This window comes from Myodes glareolus, chromosome 1, assembly GCF_982192425.1.
Source record: "Myodes glareolus chromosome 1, mMyoGla1.1, whole genome shotgun sequence".
Lineage (NCBI taxonomy): Eukaryota > Metazoa > Chordata > Mammalia > Rodentia > Cricetidae > Myodes > Myodes glareolus.
Genome location: NC_142026.1, coordinates 101,392,523 through 101,407,656, shown reverse-complemented (window position 1 = coordinate 101,407,656; position 15,134 = coordinate 101,392,523).

Sequence of the window (15,134 nt, the reverse complement as noted above, 5' to 3'; positions counted from 1 at the left end):
AATGCCTTCAAAGAAGCAGCTGCTCATGTCATTTTCTTTATGGTTTATAGCTTTCATGGTCCCTTGCAAAGTTCTCTTTCCAAGCATAGTTTTTTCTTTTCTGGAAGATTAAGTCATGGACTCAATTAAGTTAATATTTTTTTAACCCATGAGGCCATAATGAATTTATTGGACTCTAAATAGTCTCAGGACACCATCACTCAAGCACTGAGAGAAAGCAAATGTGAATGTGAGATTTTTTTTTGCACATAATATCCTTGATTCTTTTTTCCAGACCCATTTGGCTACTCTTAAATAAACTTTGTATAATGAACCGAGGATTTTTATTTGAGTCTACCTACTCTTTTCAGAATTAAAGACAATGAAAATTCAATTGTGGCCAACTACAGAAATTTTAATGACCTGTCTAATAGTTGGATTTAAGCATAGACACCTGCCACTGGACTGACAAAAGCAAATGCAAATTCACTGCCAGCTGTTGGAGCCAAGGGAGTGAGGAAATTCTTCATTTTTCATGCCTCATCAGCGGAATGAATTCTTCCACTTAAGTGAATTTCCACATAAATGCTTCGCGCTTATCTGCTATAACAGACATCAGTGTGTGCTAGTGTCTTCCTGAAAACCCTTCTAAGATGTCCCCTTGATTAACCACCACTGCATGGCTTTGTGCCTCGCTATTACAGACTGACTTCTATTCCATTTATGCGTCACCGATGCCAGTGTTTTCTGAGCTTACTGTCCCTTGTAGTTCAGGATTCCTGGATATCATGGAGGACATATCACAACCACCATTGCTCACTTAACCTGGAGCTGGCAGCCAGGAAGCCCCAGTTGTCCTCCTGTCTCCATCCACAAGCAGTGCTAGCCACACATCCATGCCTGACTCTTTCTGTGGGTGCTGAATTTCAACCCAAGTCATGAGCTTCCTTGTGCAGTGCTCTTACATGCTGAGCCATCTCCCCAGCTCCCATGTTTCTTCTTGGCACAATCATCTTTAAGGGTAACTCAGTAGTTAAGTCACCTTGTCTAACGGCTCAGAGAGCTCCACACTAATTCATTAGATCCTCTGTCCTGTATTTCCATTACTTTAATGTGTGTTTTCAGTATAGAATTCCATCTGTGCTGTTTTAAAGTTATCTCTCTTGTTTCTGGTAAAACTGGGAGCTAAGAATGCCCAGGGAATGCACACCAACAGTGCTACTTCAGCAGACCAAACCCAGGGAAAAACATCCTCCTGTCTTTAGCATCTTATCCAGTGCCCAGGATACAATGATCCTGATATCTCAGGGTGCTTCAATACGTGTAAGAACTGGGACTAGCTGCTAAAAGAGTGAAATAAGATTTTGAAATCTGAAAGCAAAGGTTTATCTTCAGGCTGAGCTCTTCCTGGAAACCCAGGGAAGGAATGATTCTTTCTCATGTCATGTCCACTTTTCGGTGCCTGGCGGCATTCCTTGGTATGGGGCTACATACTCCTACCTCTGTTTCCATTTTCACAAGGCTTTCTCTGATGTGGTCTGCCTCTAACTCCATCACTTCTCTCTTCCGAGGATTTATAGGATTGCATTTAGACACACGCCTCTTTATAATGCAGATTAGATGCCTCTTTTCAAGACCCTTAACTGAAACATTGGTTTGACATATGTTAGAGTTTGCCAACAGCAGTAGTCACAGGTTCTAGGAATCAGCACATGAGACATCTTTGACAGCTATTATGAGTTAAATATATCATATTGATTTATTTTCAAATCAAAATTTCCACTTACATATTTACATTTTCAAAATACTGAATTATATTTTCTGAAGGGATTACATAACTTTATCTTATACTTCCATGTTTCTTTAATCACATGGTGACTTTTGATTGCAATTTTATATCTTTTAAATTTTTAAAATGTTCTTTGAGAATTATATGCAGTAGTACTCTATTTGCATTATTTCTATTTTACTTTCTCCCTGAATTCTTATTGCAGTCATTATTGTATTGCAGTGAAGCAACACCATGACCAAAACAACTTTTGTAAAGGAAAACATTTAACTGGGGACTTGTTTATAGTTTCAAAGGCTTAGTCCATTATCAGCATGGAGAGGAACATGGGACTGTGACTGTAGCTGAGCGCTATATCCTGATTTTTAAGGGGGGTGGTGGTGGCGTGTCTTGGCAGGAGCTTTTAAAATTCCAAAGCACTCCTGCAGTGACAGACTTTGTCCAACAAGGCCACACTTCCTAATCCTTTTAATCCTTTCAAATAGTGCTACTCCTTGAATATATGCGCCTATTGGGCCATTCTTACTCAAACCTACACAAACTCTTTTAGTGTTCTGCCCCACTCCCTCTCAAATTCATGACCTCTTTTTAAATTACTGTTTCATACTTACAGAGGTGTGTGTGTGTGTGTGTGTGTGTATTACTATACTGAATCTATTTAGTGTTGCTGCTCATACATAAACATGCTAAAGAAGAAGAGTTAGAATTGAATAATCCATCAAGGACTCATCTCACAGATATTAATTGTCTGAAATTCTTCATTTAGGGCTCTGTGGTATAAGGTGAAAAGGGCCAAGGAAAAAACACTCTGGCCCTGACTAGACTCAAGAGCTGGGCCAAGGAAAAATACTGTGACTTGGACTTGACCCCAGGGCCAGGGCTTGAAATCCCACAAACTCCTGAGTTTGCCCCAGCAACGGGCCACAAAAATCTACCAATCCCAAGCTACTCATGAAAGCTCTTTCCCTTTCCACAAGAAATACGTAGACAAGCTCTTCATTTTGCTGCGTCTTCTCACTCTAGAGGCAGCCTCCCTCCTGGAGGGAATTCTCACTTCCCAGCAAATCTCTTGATGATGGCTGGCTGTGCAGTATGATACTCACTGGCCCGAGCCCAGCTTTTAACAACTTTCACTGGAGCAGAGTGGAACAGAGCTGTAACCTTTTCCCTGGGGAATCTTTCCACCATCCGAGCAGAGTGTTACACTCTGAGATACCTAAGCAGAGCTGTAACCTTTTCCCTGGGGAATCTTTTCACCATCCGAGCAAAGTGTTACACTCTGAGATACCTAAGCAGAGCTGTAACACTTTTGCTGGGAAAACTTTCTCCTCGCAGAACAGAGCTGTAACAATGTCACTGGGGAAAACCCCTGGCAGAATGAAGTTGTTGAACTGGGTGCTTCAATATGTGTAAGAACTGAGACAAGCTGCTGGGGAACCTTTCCCTGCAGCGGAACTGTAAGCTGATACACATACAATGACTTTGTGGTATTCCTTGGCTCCTGACTGCCAGGATACCTTTCCATCTGAGCTGCAACAGTTACACATGACATTTTTTCTTCCACTTTACAATGTCAGCAGGTATTGCCATTGTGCAGGTCTTTTTTAGGCCACTATATTTTTGAGATTCCATTGATTCTGCTCCCTGTCATATATAAAAGACTATCTCATAGCATATGTCCTGGTCCTCTGAATGTTACAATGATGTGGGATTCCCCTCTGTATATTGTGAATATCATTGGTTAATTAAAAAAACTGTCTTGAGACTGTGATAGGGCAGAAAACTAAATGATAGGCAGGGAAAACTAAACTGAACGTTGGGAGAAAGGAGGCAGAGTCAAAGAGAAACCATATAGCCCCACCGGGGCCAGACAGAAGTTTGCTGGTAAGCCATTGTGACGTGGCACTAAATAGATTAATGGAAATGGGTAAATTAAGATGTAAAAGTTAGCCAATAAGAAGTTAGAGCTAATGGGCCAAGCAGTAATTTAAATAATACAGTTTCTGTGTGATTTTTTTCAGGGCTAAGTGGCCAGGAACCAACAAGTGGACTCCTCTAAACACTACAATCTTTGTGCTCTCCTTTCTATGACATTCCCTGATTCTTAAGTATAGGAATTGTATTGTAGAAGTATTATTTGGGGTTATATATCCCATGGTTAGTTGTTCCATGCATATGACCAGTTGTAAACTTATGTGATGATCTCTATCAGCTGCAGAAAGCAACTTCTTTGGTAATGGGTGAGAGCTACATTTATTTGTGGATAGAAGGATAGGTATTTTGAGTGCAATTGAGAATTATACCAGTTTGGAAATGACAGAGTAGTAGATGTTTTCCTAGGGTCCCTGATGTCACCAGACGCAGGCTAAGTTTGCAGTACCAGGTATGAATTCCCTCCCAATGAGTGTACCTTAAGTGTGCCTTAAACTCAATTAGGTGGGTGTTGATTGCCCCCAAGATATAAATACTATTATTCTAACAGTGGAGGAAATCATATCGTGAGAGTCATTGTTGTGATCTGTAGACTTTACAGCTGGGCAGACTTTGGATTTATTTTCTCTCTGTGAAGCTTGTATTGCACATTCATCTGCTAGGAGAACTAATCCTCAGGAAGGAGACTGTCAGGTTAGTTACAACTCTGTTCCTCTAACACACACACACACACACACACATACACACACACATTGTTTTTCAAACTGACCTTTGATTGGCAAATTTTATCCAGATTTGAAAGAACAGTTTTATAAGAACACATTAACTATGAATAATGAGTGTGGAAAGGAAAGGATGCTATATGTTCTTTGGAGTCAACAGTGGATCAAAGGATTCAATAAGTTAGAAGGAAAAATAACCTTCTCCATGACAAAAGGGGACATATTATCACCGCAACCAGGAAAAGCAGATGGGAAATGGTGGTGGGTGAAAGGTTGCGTGAATGGAAGACACCAAATGGAAGGGACATACCGTGGTAACAAGGTTGTGTGTAAGGAGCAAGCACGGAAGTTTTAAAGTTATGACATGTTAGAAATTTTAATGGTACTCTGTGGAATGATCGTTGACACAGATGTCAAAACTTTTCAGAATCACAAAATTCTCTGAGGCAAAAATAAGACTAAGTTGCAAACCCCCATACCTGGAAGAGTTACTCTAGGGTTACCAGACTAAAATAACCAGCAAGCTGATAGATACTAATAGATAAATGATCTAGGACAGAAGTGGTGCCTTCTCCACGCTCTGAGATGGTTAATGAGTAAAGACATACTGGAGGCACTGGTGTTGTAAAACAAGATGCACTGTGCAGGGCAATAAAGTAGGGATGCATGTTCAGAAGCTAAGGCAGGATGCTCATGATGGCTGACAGGGACCTGCGTGGATTGAATTAGGATCGCAGGAGAACAGCAGCTTGAAAAGAGTCAAGGATCTGGGCAAAAGCTGTGAATAATATAAGGAGGTTAGGTGGTGCAAGGAAAAGTTCTGGAAAGGGGACTCAAAGATGCAGGAAGTAGCGACCTGACATAGCTAAACTCTAATGTAGCTTGTCTGTTTTTAACAGAGGCAGATGAGAAGCATTACAGGGCAGTTGAATTAGTCAGAGTTCTAGAATAGCACCGATAGAAGCAATACTATTATTACAAAGGGGATTAAAACTGTCTTCCAGAATTCAGGCTGTGTAGTGCAGTAGAAGTAGCTTGCTGGGCATACTGAGAACCAGAGAGCTTCTTAGTCCATGATGCTGAGTGCTTAAGCAGCCCCAGACTGGTAATGAAAGCCTGGGGGATTCCTGGAGAGCTGAAGGTCTTTAGTCCATCCTAGGAGGCCAGAGAAACTGGCTTCTGGGTTCAGTGACAGATGAAAAAAGCAGAGGAAATGAAGTCACCAGCTGGGAGAGAGGGAGAGGGCAGGCAGTTCCAAACAGCAGCTTCTCCTTTGGACCTTCTTATCTGGGCTGCATTTCAAGTATTCTATACTCTAGGGGGAGGTCTTCCTTCCTCAGTTAATCCTTCCAGATAGCATTCTTACAGACCTACCCTGAAGTATGTTCCTTTGTTTATTCCTGATCTAATTAAATTGAAAGCCAAGTCCCAATGTAAGCTAAATTGTCACCTCTTAATGACAGGGATAAAGGACATTTTGTATCATAAACCATGTCACCTCAAAGTTTGCTGCTTTTAATTTGTTTAGAGACTAGAATTGAATTAAAAATTTGGCAAAGTCAAATTCTTCTGTTCAGCAAAATTCTCTTTAAAATTCTACTTCACTGTTCCTGGTTCTAGTTTTCTACCTAAGTTTCAGAGAGTTGCATAGATGATTTGTTTGCAGAGCATTTTCAGAACAACAACAAAAAAAACCCTAAATTTTCTTTGTTTCTAAATTTTCTCTAAGTTTCAGAGAGTTGCATAGATGATTTGTTTGCAGAGCATTTGCAGGACAACAACAAAAAAAACCCCTAAATTTTCTTTGTAACAAACTGCCGAATTCATTCCTTCCACCCATGTTGAGAGAAAACTTTATTAAATGTCTGGATAAAATTAGTATTTTAAAAATACTAGATTCTAACTATTGCTTGCTCAAAGTAAATTCTGTCTTTTGGGGAGAAGTGTGTCAAACACTCATTAGTCTTACAGTTTAAGTATAACTATTGATCTTTTCTCCTCATGCAGTGTGCTGTGTGCACACTCCTTCTGTGTAGTGTGAAGCTCAGAACCCAGTTTCTTTTGCAGGCTCGGCTGCAAGTCCACCTCTGAGTCAACCCTAGCTCTTTCTTTAACATTGGTTGATTGGCCAGGAACACAGGTCAGTGGATCAAGTGCTTGCTACAGAAGCATGAGGCCCTGAGTTCAGATCCTTGGCATTCACATAAAAAGCTGGGTGGCATGGTGGTACGCACCAGCACAGCAGCTTGAGTGATGGCAGGAGTGGGGGAGGCACGTCTCAGGAGCTTGGTGGGCATGCAGTCTAGCTTAAGGTAAGCCCCAGATTCTGTGAGAAACTGACCCTGTTTTTTTAAAGAAAAATAAAGCAGAGAGCAACATACGTGGACCTCTGGCCTCATGTGGCATATGCTCCAGTGCCATTGCTGCCCCCAGCCCAAATGCATGCATCACATTTGCACTGGAGAAAATGAACAAAAATATTTTGAGACAGAGTCAAACTTGCCATCCTTCCTGAGGAGCTGCCCTTACAGGTGTACGCCACCTTGCCAGGCTCATTCGTTCATGTTTTATCAACCATCTAACTTTGAATATAAGATTCTGCTTTTTACTCTTAAAAATCTTTTCAACCAAGAAATCGTGTGTGTGATTCCCACCGCTCTGCTCGCACACTGCGACTCAAATGTGTAAGCACGTGCTCCTCCTTGACATGTTTATTTTCAGGGCTGGAAGAGGAGTAATCACTTCCGGGTCCATCATCCGCTTATACTTTGAAATTCTGTGGTGGAGAACGTTTGGTTTAGAACTGAAGACCTTTCCAAGTTGTAGAAGAATTCTCCCCACTCTGCATCATTAGAAACCATTCTCTGGCTCTGCCGGAGAACACAGTGGTCACAATGGGCTGCGTCTCAGGTAGGCTCCCTTTACTTTCACTCTGCCTGTCCTTTGTTACAATCTCTCCAGTGTCATCCACGGGCCCTGAAGCAGATCATTTGCAGGGCCTGCCCTCTCAATCTACCACCCTTCCCTGGGTACTCTGTGGAACCTTGCAGTGCACCCAGATTGCCCCTTTTTTGTGGACCATCTCAGACTCTCCTTCTAGCTGATTCCCATGGCTAGTTACTTAGAAATCATGTCTACCTGGGATTCCCACTGGTCACACTGGTCTGTGTCTCTTGTAGGTAATTTCTTCTCTTTTTCCTGTCCTCCATTACAATCTCTCCAGTTTGGTCCTCAGACCTGTAGCATACTGCTTCCAGGGTCCTCTCCTCCCATCTTACTCCCATTCCAAGGGGCCTCTTCTTGCCCATCCCTATCCACATTCCTTTGTGTCAGATGGAGATACCTAGAAACACTCAACCTGGGACAGGCAGTGACCACACCAGCTGGGACTCAGGTAAGGGATTTTTACTATCCTTCTTGTCCTCCATTACCACCTCTCCATTCTCAACCTGTTTACAGTACGGTGTTGGCATAAAAGCAGACATGCTGAGCAATGGAATATGATTAATTACCTATACATAACTCTACACACTATGGAGATCTGCACTTCAATAAAGAAGTCAGGAATGCACATTGGGATAAAAGTATCTTCAATTCTGTTCTGGTCTAATTGAATGGTTGCAAGTAGAAGAATACAAATAGATCTATACTTATCATTCAACTCCAAATGGATCAAAGACCTCAATATAAAACCAAATACCCTGAGTCTGATAGAAGTGAAAGAGGGGGAGCAATACTGAACTCATTAGTACATTAAAAGGCTTTCTTAACAAAACACTGATAGCATAGGCACTAAGAACATTAATAAACAGGACCTCATGAAACTCAAAAGCTTTTCTACAGCCATGAATACCATCATTTGGACAAAGCTGCAGGCTAAACAATGGGGAAATATCTTTATCAGTTACATATCAGAAAGGGTTAATATAAAAAACAAAAACTAAAAACAAAACAAACCCCCAGAACCAAAGAAGACAAACAAACCAAATAATAAATTAGGTACAAATCTAAACAGACAGTTCTCCAAAGAAGAAGCACAAATGGTTAAGAAAAACTTAAAGAAATGCTTTAAAACTTTAGTCACCAAAAAATTGCAAAACAAATTACTTTGATTTCTTCTTATGCCAATCAAAACAACCAACATCAATAAAACAAATGGCAGATCATGCTGGCAAGAATGTAGAGCAAGAGGAACATTTATCCATTGTTGGTGAGAGAGAAATTTCTACCGTGACTATGGAGATCAATGTTGTGGCTCCTCCAGAAACTGAACCGTGAATATATCTACTTCAAGATCAAACTATACCACTCTTGGGCTAAAGACATTTGCTTATTCATATTCATTATTGCTATATTTACAATTACTAGAAATGGGAAATAGCCTAGATGCCTATAAACACATAAATGGATAACAAAAATGTGGTGAATTGTATAACATAATAATATTCAGCTCTTAATGAAATCATGAATTCTCCAGGGAAGTGTATGGTGCTATAAACACTAATCCTCAAGTGAGGTAACCCAGCTCTCAAAAGACAAATATGATATGCATGTTCTTATGTGTGGGTATTAGCTGATAAATCTTTGATAAATATACCATAATCCATATAACCAAAGAATTTTTATATAAAGAACTGGGACAGGGGTTCACAAGGAAGAGGAAGTAAAATATAAAGTTATGGAGTGACATTGGAATGAAAGGTTATAAGGAGAGAAGGAGGGAAGAGGAGCATAAGAAACGGAATACAGGGAGGGACAGCTCAGATGCAGGGCCATTTGAAGGTCTTATGAAATCATACTAAGATTCTCTAAATGTGTGTGTATAAAAAAGAACTCTAAATGGAGTCACCAAATGACAGGAGAGACAAAGCCCCATTTAGACATCTCTCACCACCAAATGAAAACTTCAGTATTAGCAATGGGTTGACTCAACTGAGTTGTTGGCCGAAGGTACCCTATATAAATCTCCATACAACACTGCTGGTTGCTCTCCATAAGTTGATTGGAAGGTGCTATTATTAAAGACAGCACACACACACACACACACACACACACACACACCACTGGACACAGAAAAGTCGAACTGGTGCCTATCTAGAGCCTTACTGATACTGACTAGTATTGAAAGGTAAACACCAATCCAACTATAAACCCTTTGATTTACGATGGTGACATGCCTGCAAGATACACTGATGCAATGGTGGCACTAAATCTTTGGGAATAACCAACCACCATCTGATTGGATTTAAGACCCAACCCATAAGATGGAACTCTTGCCTCACATTGGTGGCCAAGAGTCTAAGATTCAATAGTGTAGAAGAAAACCAAATAATAGTATTTTGCTAAACCAATACAGCAATAAAATGACTCCTAATGACATGCTGCAATATTCGTATATCAGTGTTTTGATTAGCCATTATCAAAGAAGTTTCCTCTCTATTTTGAGATCTAATACAGAGAGCTATATTTGGACAATATGCAGAAAGTAAAAGACCTTGTAATACTCAATCACTATCTCCATCAGATCCATCCCCTCAGGACTTAGGGAACTAGGCAGAATAGGAGACCAAAAGATTGTAAGAACCAGAGGTGATGGACGGTACCAATGAAACAGTGTCTTCCAGACACTACAGGACTGATACACACATGACCTCACATGGAATGTGCATGCACAGGGCCTGCACAAGTCCAAACAAGATGAGGTTCCAGTGAGGGAGGCAAGTGGTCATGAAGACCCATCAATAACTGATAATCTCTCCCTAATCTCAAAAATGAAAACTTAGGTTTTATATTACTAGTACACACACTAAAATGCAGGCCTCATGTCTAGCAGTAGATGACCAATACAAAACAAAGTCAATGGTACTTTTGAAGAATATTTGTCTATATTTATTTGAGCATTTTTTTTACATTACTGGTGTTTTGATTTCATGTTATCACTTTGAGTTTGTGTTTTCAGGAGTTCTGTTTGTGCTTGTGTTTTATGCTTCTCTCTATATGTATATGCTAACATATTTTCTGTGCGTCATGATCTAATTTTCTTAGAAAATTTTATACCTTTCCTGGTACCATAAATTCATCATTCTTTATGCCAGGCTGAAATCTGCAGCACAATAATGTTCTCAGTAGGCCAGGTGACTTCCATCCCCTCTGTCTGGCACATTAACTTTCTCACCCTGACTATATTATGAATGAATAATGGATAGCAAGATCTGTGAACGCTTTTTAGCTACTCACGTTTTCAGGAAATAGTTTTGAAAGCGAAAATCAATATTCACTTACTAATTAAAGAACTTTAATTATATACATTTCTAGTAGATATGTACACCATGAAATAGGCCTACATAAGTGATCAAAGCTTGCTCTTTTTGTTTTTAGTGCTTAGCGGTTTATAGAGAGAAGGTGAAAAGTGTGATAATAGGTCTTGTTAAGTCTTACAGAAATAATTTAGCCAGCCAGATATGGGTATGCATACCTGTTATCCAGCATTCTGGAAATCTGATGCAGGGGATTGTTATAAATTCAAGTCCAGCCTGGGCTAGACCATGAGATTGAGGCTAGCCTGTGTTACAGAGTGAGAGTCTATCTCGAGACAAAACACTAAAAGAAAGAAAAAAATTTATATATCTGATAAGTCTTAAAAAAAACCTGAAAGCTTTGTATTTGTGATCTATATATTTTGCTAGTTTAAGAAATATTTTTTATTTCCTAAAAGTGTAGTGATAAATAATGGATAAAGTCCTTTTCCATTAACTTTACTATTATTGCATTTAATTGAAATAATTTTAGAATTTTTCCCTCTAGGACAAAAAGAATGATAGCTAAGAAATGAAATGGATTTTTATCAACTTTACATTTTTTGTAGATGTTTTCTATGTGAGAAGTATTATTAAATATGATGAAATTAATGTTTTTAAATGAAAACTTATCCCTCTTCATCGCTTTGATCAATTCTATGAAACTAAAATGAAAATTTCCTTTATCTCATGCAAATGTGGAAATAAGCCATTATTAGTCTCGTTCCCTTAACACTGAGAAAAGTTTATTATACTCAAACTTTGAATTAAAGCATGAGAATATCACCGCAATGTACCTTAATCTTAGAGTTATTCTAGAAAGTTATTAGAGCTAAAAATATGTTCCCCAGTCTTTTAATTAGTGATAGTATCTGCATTTCGTTAGCTCTTACTGTGGAAACGACTGCAATGTAATCTGATGGATGAGGTCACTATCACATTTTCACAAGAGACAATTGCAGGCCTTGCCTGGGACCAACTCTTCAGTAACTCATCATATTAAATATTCAGGGAAAATGATGAGAGTTTAATAGCATTTCTAAAACCCTCAAGTGTTGAGATAGATGTCAGCTAGGGGTTTAACCTAATTGATGCTTTGGTTGTCAACTTGTTTAAATTTTATTTAATAGGGTTGTTTAATAATGTTTGATTTTCAAACTAACTCGAAGGGAGCATTTTCTCTGTGAATCTGGAATTTCAGAGCCCAATAGTCCCTTTCTCTAATTACTGCTCTCTGTAATTGATCTGACATTTAGCTTCCAATGCCTGAGCCAAGGTTGCAGTAGGTAAGCTCCCACAAAATGCCACAAGGGTTTTCTTCTTTTGGGTACTATTTTAACAGTTCAACTGGTTTCTTGTCAATCTCTTTGGAAAATGACTTTTGCTCTTCATCTCCCATTGTCTTAGTCAGTGTTCTATTGCTGTGAAGAGACACCATACCACTGGTAATTCTTGTTTTAAAAAAAAAGCATTTTAATTGGGTCTGACTGACCCTTTCAGAGGTTTAGTCTATTATTACCACGGTGGAAATCATGGCAACATACAAACAGATATGGTGTTGGAGAGGTAGTTGAAAGCTCTGTGTCCTGCCATAGGAATTCCTACCATCAGTAGGCTTTAAGTTACCGCCCACTTGGGCGTGTCCTCTTATACTATATATGCTGATGTAAAGCACACATCTGGCCTCTTTTCTGACTGCAGGATTCAGTTGCTGTTCCCCATTCCAGCAGAGGACTGTGATCTGTGAGTCTACCCCTAAATAAATAACCCTCTATTCTACTCAGTTCTGAGTTAGTGTAGGGTTTCTTTTAAGAGTCCTGATCCACAGGCATCAGGAATAGAGAACAGTGACACACTTCCTCCAATGAGGCCATACCTTCTCCAACAAGGTCACACCTCCTAACAGTGCCACTGTCTCGTGACCAAGCATTCAAATCTATGAGCCTATGGGAGCCATTCTTATTCAAACCACCACACCCAACGTTGCTTAGTCTGCCTATTCTTGTATATTTCCTGAAACTATCTATGCCTTCCATCAACAATCACAGCACATGAGGAAACGAGACTGAATGTTTAACCCTAAATGAGATATGTATAATAACACCATCACCACCAAGGTTCAGAGAACATCTGAGGAGGAAGAGGGGGAGGCAGAGAATGTAAGATCTAAGGGATGTGGAGAAACTCTGTGTCTTCTGGTCATGACCTGGGTATTGAAATCTGAACTCACAGCAGTCATGGTACCTGCAAATGACTTAGAGAAGATCAAGCCAACAAAAATCCCAGCATCGAGGGGGTAGATGATCTCTAGGTTTGATCCTTTACTCAGGCAGAACTAGTAATGGACAGTTGTTGGAACAGGGAAAAACCATTCTTTTCAGAATATTGTCACTGGTAGGTTTGGCCCCATAATTCTGCACACATGGGCAGTACTAACTGGATTTAGTGGGCTATATTAAAAAAAAGGATATAAAGTTGGGGGAAGGGAATGTAAGTGAATACGGGGGAGTTGGAGTGGAAAATAGGGGTATATATGATCATATTTTATTATATATATGCATGGAATTCTCAAAAAAAAAAGAATTGCTTTAAAGAAGCACGCTATAACTGTACTTTCAGGGAAATTCCAACCTAGGAAAAAAATGCATTAACCACTTCTAAATCCACCATGTCTAGCTTTCCTTTGGACATGTAATTTGAGTTTTGGAAGAAGGCTAGCTATACTGCGCAACTCTGTCTTGAAAGAAAATGTTGTGTTCACCTTCCTGATCAGGAAACAAATTAACCACTGCCAAGGAGTGAGAATTTAACTTCATGTGTTCCCAGTCAATTAAATGGAGCCTCTCTTTAGAGCTGAGTTTAATTCACACAATTAATTTTGTGCTTATATTTATCAGTCCACTATAAAATTTGCCCAAGCATAGTCTGCTTGACCAGAGTCTGTTGTAGGAGGAGGCTTGTTCATTTTCTGGCCACCTAGACTCCCAAAATAACCATACAGAAACTGTATTAATTAAATCACTGCTTGGCCCATTAGCTCTAGCTTGTTATTGGCTATCTCTCATATATTAATTCAACCCATTTCTACTAATCTGTATATTGCCACGTGGCTGTAGCTTACCAGATAAAGTTCTGGCATCTGTCTCCAGCAGGGCTACATAGCTTTTCTCTAACACTGCCTCCTTTCTCACAGCATTCAGTTTAGTTTTCCCCACCTAGCTCTACTCTACCCTATCACAGGCCCAGAAGAGCTTCTTTGATAACCAATGGTATTCACAGCATATAGAGGGGAATCCCACATCAAGACCCTTTGCATTCCATTTTTCCTAAATCCTTTCACCAAAGCCAGGTTCTCATCTCAGCCTTGTGTCTCACTGGGAACTGGCTGATTAGTAGGTGCTTGCCCCCAAGTACTTGATTTTGAATCAGATTGATACATCAGTGTAAGTGCAAGAACATGTATATGGATACACTCATACACACCAAGTCCAACTTAGTCACAGATTTTTGTACTTCCGGTTAGTATCACAGAGCCTTTTTGATTTATGTTTTTGCTGAGATATACTGACTAACAGGGCAGTTCTTTGTGACATTTCTTTATGACAGCCACAGCTGTTTTCCAGTTAACTATACAAGGATATTTTCATTTCCAGCAAGTTTAAACAGCTTTGATGAAGAGTATGCCAGTGTTAGAGGCCAGCTTTGTTTCCTGATCAGGATAACAAAAACAGTACTTTCTTTGGATTGTCAGTGATCATATTGTCTGTCATCATCCTTTGTAACTTTAGGGATTGCCCTGGGTTTATGAACTGTATTGCAACCCATTACATCCCAGCATTCCTGTAGGTCCTTCTACCATGATTTATTATCATGATAATCATCTCTGATTATCACTAGGGAGTTTCAGGAAAATGACTTACACATATTAATTTGGAGGGCTTTCCTGAATTAAATATCTTGCTTTCCAGAAAATGTGTGGCACTTTGTGTGTTTAGCCTCAAAATGCAAAGAACTTTGCTCCCCTATCAGCTTCCCTTCTTTCTCCATTTTGCACATTAGAAGAGTTACAAACAGGTTTTGCATGTAACTCTCACTGACTAAAACTGCTGAAGCAGATCTTGCCAAAACAGTTCAACTCTGCAATTTGTCACTAGTGCTAAAACTTTCTTCAGCTCTACACAGAAAGGAGCCTTGAGGTGACTGATCTACCCTCTTAAAAAATAGTTACTAATGTTTTCAAAGAAAAACATTGTTGGGTTTTCAGAATGCTGCATGGTTTTGCAAAGTGTTATTTTTAGAAGCGTGCGAAAGCTTCACAGAATCATTCATTCTCCTCCACGGCCCACCACGTCACTGATGAAGTCCAAATTGTAAAGTGCTGTTATCATCTGGTTGATTTAGCGTGAACATCCGTAG